The sequence below is a fragment of the Pseudopipra pipra genome, chromosome 13 (genome assembly GCF_036250125.1).
Source record: "Pseudopipra pipra isolate bDixPip1 chromosome 13, bDixPip1.hap1, whole genome shotgun sequence".
Lineage (NCBI taxonomy): Eukaryota > Metazoa > Chordata > Aves > Passeriformes > Pipridae > Pseudopipra > Pseudopipra pipra.
In genome coordinates, this window is record NC_087561.1 from 12,199,408 (window position 1) to 12,205,983 (window position 6,576).

Here is a 6,576-nt window from a genome sequence, read left to right on the forward strand (position 1 = left end):
CATAGTCCTGACAGGAACAGACCTGAACTCCTCTGTTTCTCTACCAGCAGTGATGTGAAGCAGGAGCACATCTCTGTCCCTTTTCTGTGGGTGGACACTAGTGGGCCCATGATTTGTCTCCAGCAACTAAGGGTCATGTAGCGTCAACAAGACTGCAGATGCCAGGCTCAGGCTGCAAAGTCTGGTTTTCTTCAGGTTCTGGTTTTGTTTTGTTTTATTTTAATACAGATTAGATGATTCAGGAATGGTTAAGATGCATTTAATTCTATACTCTCCAGAGGACAGTCATCAAGGGCTTTCTCAGGTTTAGGATACCGACTAATCCTAAATCCCAAGCCTGCTATTGATTCCCTCCTTTGCTGTGTTTTGCTGTTTTGTCCCAGACACAATTTAGCAAAGGAATGATCCTGTTCTGATTAGGTACAAAAATGCCAAGCAAACAAAAGTGCAATCACAAAGGTGTATCATGGATTGGTTTTCCTTTGTTGAGGGAACAATGATTTTTGTCCATGCATTTCAAGGCACACTATTGTCTATGAACAATTTCAGAGAGAAATATTTGATACTGCAAGGGGGTTGGTAATGACTTAATCAAAGGCAAAAATACTCCTTTGCTCCAGTTAAATGTTCATATAATTTTGTTCTTATTAGCATTGATTTTCCCCAAACCTTTAGCATTTTATTTATGAAAGGCAGCAGTATTGGGTCTGGCTGATCTGGAGTTCATTTCCCCACGGTAGCCCTCACAGTGCTGTGCTTTGCATTGGTAGCTAGAAGGGTCTTGATAACACACTGGTGTTTTGGCTACTGCTGAGCACAGCACCAGCACTGTAACATTCCTTGCTTAGTTGAGGGCAATATCCTGGGAGGGGACCCAAGTGGCTGACCCAAAGGGATATTCTCTACTGTATGATGTCAGCTCAGATATAAAAGCTAAGGCTTCCATCTACAATCACATGGCAAATTCATTGTGCCCCCATCTCCATCCTTGTGGAGGACAAGAGAAATCAGGAATCACTTGGTATGTGGAATAACCACATCTACCTGAGCAGACAAAAATGCCTCTCCAGCCAATCTACCAACAGCTGTGCAGACCATCCCTTCTGCGCCCCCAGCTCCTCCCAACCCCTAACAAAGAGCTAGGGGTGTTCCTGGTGTTTGCCTGACCTAGTGAGTGTGGTTTGTGCAGGATCCTGTGCCATTCTGACAGTTTTTGTGGCAGATGAGAGATGTGCTGAGTTTCTAGTCAGATGATGGTTTATTTAAGTCAGTTGGGAGTCTCTGACATTCTCAATTACAGCTTGTTTGCACACACTCTTTGCAATTGAAATGCAGTTTGCAGCCAGCACACCTAAGGTCTGCTCTGGGACATGCCACAGTCTCACTGCCAAAGCTATGAAAGTATGTGGCATTTGCAGTGCTAATAGAGAAAGCTTGGAAAAAAATGCCTAAACTTTCTTCAGCCCTTTTAAGTAGTGACTCAGTCACCAATACTTCCCACAGTTCTTCATTGATGTTTTAATTACAAACCAACACCGGCTTAGGCTATCTAAAAATAAACTTCACATTTTCATTTAATTAGTTGGACTATCTGCCTCATTGCCATGAAAATTATATAGGAGAAAATATTTACTTAAAGGGTTTTCCTTGATATGATCTCTCAGATATCCCAAACAGGTAGGCAATAAATCTCTATAAAAATATGTTAAACTATAAAAGGCAATGCGAGAGTGAGTTTGGGGCAGGGGGAGCTGGATGCCTGTGGTTATTTCCTGAGCTCTGACACTCAAAGCCCTGCCTCACCAGTGACATAGCCTGTCTACATCCCAGCCTTTAAGCACGGGATCTCCCTCCTTGTTCTCCAGCCTTCCCTTGACAAAGCTCACATAAAAAAATCAATGACTGTGACATGGAATTCTTGCATTCAGCCTCAAACCAGAGCCTGCCTCAGGGACAGTATTCAGGCAGCAAAGTCTCCCACTTGTGTTTTGAAGCAGAAATGGGACTGCAGGTAGAGAGATCTCTGCCAGATCTGTCTGTGCAGCTCCAGGAAGGCTGAGGAGTTCCCATGCTGCCAGGAGCTGGAAGTGCTGAGCTGTACCAGAGCACTTAGGCTGGCTCAGGACCTTCCTCCATATCCTGAAATTTTTCCCCCAAATCTCTTTGCTATGGCTACAGCTTTGCTTTTCACAGAGAAGGATTAGTATTTGCAATCAGCAGCTCAGACTTGTTTCCTGGTCAGTCTGCTGTAATTTCTTTCTCTATGATGAGATTCTGGCATGTAAATAATATTGTAGGTAATGTCTCTGACAACACTGCATGGGGTGCTGGGCATTGCAATGGACTTGTCATTACAATTTTTCCAATGAGTAGCAGCTTCCTCAACAAAACATTGTTCCCCTCAAGCATCTGAAAAAAAAAGAAAACTGGGACAGTGATGATTTCTTTTTATGCTGAAATATCTATTTTTAATATTTTGGGTTTTTTGAGTGTGTGGTAAGGAGCAGTGATTTGCAGTCACTTGAAGGAATATTGCAAAGCCACTCATGAATAATAGTCTTTCCACTCCTTGTGAAAGGAAAACACTGAAACAATGCAAATGGAATACAGTTCTCAGGGACATTAGGCAGGGTAGAACATGTGGATGGGGATGTGGGGGTGGCATATGGATCAATGGATGTGTCTGAGAGGTGTTGTCTTGAAATCCTTGGAGGGCTGAGACTGTCCAGCCAAGCATCACTGCCTCTGCTGTGCAGTCCAGCTGAAGGCTGGAGACACACACAGTGGCTTGTTGGACTTAGCAGACACCAGGGTGAAGGATTTGCAAGGATAGTTTTTGGCTGCACTATTTTAATGTAAACTGGGAATTTACTTGTTATATTTATGGATAGTAGAATTCCAGGATGTAAATCATGAAGCAAAAAAAAAAAAAAAGGACCTATATTTGATAAGCAAACAGTTCATTGAATATTTTGCCCATCTGAATGATGTTGGACTTGATGATCCTTGTGGGTCCCGTCCAGCTCAGGATATTCTACATTCTATGTTGTTGGCAAAACTAAAAAACCTCGGGTAATTTTTATTTCAGTTTTATGATGAACTATCCCAATAATTGTATTTGACAGCGAAAAATCGATACAGACCCATATAAGTCATTAATGGCAAGGACTGTCTATCTTTACTTAATGCATGTCCAGTCCAGCTCCCTGAAATCCAGCTGGTGGAGACCATTTTGGCAAGATGCTGTAACAGAAGCACAAGCCTTGCCTACCATCAGCCAAGAAGAGATGCTTACCAGAGGGCAGGGATGCTGCACACACCTGTGAGCCCAGGCAGCCCATTAGGATGGAGGGCAATGATGCCACTGTGCCTCGTGTCTTGAGCCACAGCTGTGTGAAGCTGCTCCTTGGAAGAAGAAGCCCTGCGTGGATGACAACCCTGCAATGCACTTTGAGGGAATTACAGACCAGACCTTCAGGTAACACTGCCCCTTGAGTGTTCAGAAATCATGGAACTGGCTAAAAATGATACCTTTACTTTTTAATGTGAGAAGGAATGGCAACTGTTCTACTTCACCTTCTGCTTTCTGAGCCTCTAAAAGTGACTGACCTACTATAATTAATTCTTTTCTTCTGCAGGACTTTATTAATAATAAACACTTCTGTATAGAAGAAAGAAAAAGAAGTAATGTTCTTGGGGCATAACCCAGTATCAGGTTCTACTGTGCAAATTGCCAAATCATCCTGAGATTTTCATTAAAAAGCACAGGGTTAGCTATCCTAAACGCATAATAATGTGACTCCATTGCTTATCCATTGCTCAATTAATCAGCATCCATAATTAAACCTTGAGAGTGGGGGTTTGCATGAAGATCTCCAAGAAAAGCTCTGCAACATCCTCCTGCAGTATGGATGGGTCCTGCACCACCTCCCAGGGCAGGCTGGCTGCTGGAGAAGGAGCAGGTTCACCCCTTATTTCTGATTTCATGCACTCAGTGATCTTGGCTCCTTTGGCATGTTTCAGGCTGTACCTCTTCTTTTCGGTCTTTTCACTCCCATTCCACTTTGCACAGGGCTGCTGAAGCCCAGCAAAAAAGGGAGCATTCTCTGCAACACGTGCAGAGAAAACCCGTTTCTCCTTATCCCCACCAGCACCAACCTAATCATTTTCCTCCCACTTGTTTTTCCTCGGAGCCTGCGGGGTGAGGCGGGGGAGAGGCAGGGAGCCATCCCTGCATTTTCAAAGCGCTGGTGCTATTCCTGCCATCCAACTAATGTGGATGTGACGGGAATGAGAATCACAGAGCTCTGTCCTCACGAAGTGCTTTGTAAATGAATCGCTTTGATCTCAGGCGGATTTCCCTGTGCTATTTTTAGATGCAGTGAGGATAACCGAGGGCTGTCGATTCTAATGCAGACAGAAAGCAGTTTCAGATGCAGTTTTCCTCCTGGGGCAGAAGAGAAGAGCAGAAGGAGGAAAACAAGGCAATCTCCACCAGCATTTCTAAATCTTCTGGAGCAGACAGAGATAGGTCGTTAAGCCCCTGAGGCTAGAGAGGGATGTTCCCCAAATACAAAATTCACTAGATAGCTGGTGATTCTCCTTGCTGCTTTTTGTATAACTCACCACTCTGCTAGAGTCCAAAGTCAGGACCTGTGATGAAATTAATCTTTGCAGCGTTGTGGATAGAGATGGCTAATAGCTAACCTTTGATTTAAAAATAATTGAAAAATCTCTTACTTTCCCTGCTTAAAAGACATATGTGGAGATCTTAGATTGCTCAGTTTTGATCATGCCAATTCCTGCTTTTCATTTCACCTTCAAAAATAATAAAAAACTTTAACAAAGCAACAAAGAGATAAGCAAATCAAGCCTTTCTTCCATAGGGCAGGAGTGTGGCGTTTGTGTGCAGATTTGCACTCAGGCTCCTAAGAAGAGCAAGAGTGAAAATATGTTTACAGGGAAAAAGCACTTCCGCGTGTTTTTTCCTTCTTCTTCTCTCATCTCCCGTTGCTGGGGAAACCGCCATATCCGCGGTGCTCAGAGTGGCTGACTCACCCAGCCCGGTCCTCCACCGCAGCATCGTGCCTTGAGCTACAGCACGGGAACAAAGGAAACAACAGACTTCAGCACTTCAGCGTGAAATACATAAAATTTCCTTTTCCAGTGCCTCCAGGACACGGCCGGTAACAACTGGCTGTAAGTTGTCTCTGGAGGCTGTAGAAAAGGCATGGGAGAGGCTTTTAGTTGGTACCCCAGGGAAGAAGGAGGCAGAGCTACCTGGAGCGATGGGGTTCCAAGCCCTGCAGCAGCTGGCAGACCTGCAGGAGGGCGAATCCACAGGGAATCCCACGGATACAAACGTTGCTGAAACTGTTGGAGAAAACCCCTATTGATTTCCATTGAGCTTACTAACTTCCTACTTTTCCATAAATATTCACAGGAACACTAATAAGCTCTTTTACCCTGCTCCCACAGCTCTCTGCATCTTTTGGAGTGGAGCTCAGTTCTGCCCTGCTGTGAGCTCTGGGGCCTGTAATGGGTGTTGTTTATTTTCAATTGTTATGTCCATAGTGCCTGTGGTTAAAGGATGTTTTTTCCATGGCAAAATGCAATGATCTGTTAGAACAAATCAGGACACTAATATACTTAAGCTTATAAATCCCAACAGCAAGGTCAGTCAAATACACTAAAAAGTCAGAAGCTTAAAAATAAGAAAATTAGGATCTACTTGGGTTTTGTAATGCATTTACTACAATTTTATTCAGTTTTTCTCCTCTGTTTGGAGAGCTAGAATTTTAGCTGCTACTTGGGTGCTTCTGGTTTTCATGCTTTATATCCAGTGCCACAGTTTTGGGGAGGGGGGATCCAGGAAATGTGAAGAGACTGCAGGAGAGCAGTGAACACAGCAGGACTGGCAGCAGCCAGAAATCAAGCTTAGCAGGGTGCCATTAGGCTGGTGTGTTTGGCTCCTGGTCTTGGCAAGCTTTGGGAAACTGAGCAATATCTGGAAATTTTCCCTGCTCAGGTTTCTGGGCAGCCTGAGATTCACAGATGTTTCTAACATCTGCACCTGAGAGCAGAGCCCTGATGTTACAGTTGCTGAAGTTTGAGACAAACACTACCAGCTGTTTACTTCCAGTTCTTTAAACACAACCTTAGCACCCTATCCCCTCTTTTTCCTTCTCAACACTGAAGTACAAACCAGTTTTTCAGACTGTTAACCTAACAGCTGAAACAAAAAAAGATTCTGATTTGGAAAAAGCTCCAAACTTGCTCTCTCTTTAGTTACTAGACCCCACATGTGTGCAGCCAGATAGATCAGTAAACCATCCTTCCCTCCCTACCCCACACTCCACACCTGAGCAATCTTTCCAATGCCTTTTTTAATACCTTTTCCCCTTGTCCTATCAATATCTGCCTGTGGTAAAAAGTTGCTCTCCCTCTTTTATATAACCTCCCTTTAAGTACTTTAAGGCTGCAATGGGGTCCTGCAGGGATGTTGCATTTCACAGGTTTGATGTTGAAGGAGAGACACATTGGGAAGGACAGAAATCCACCCACACAAGCAGAGCA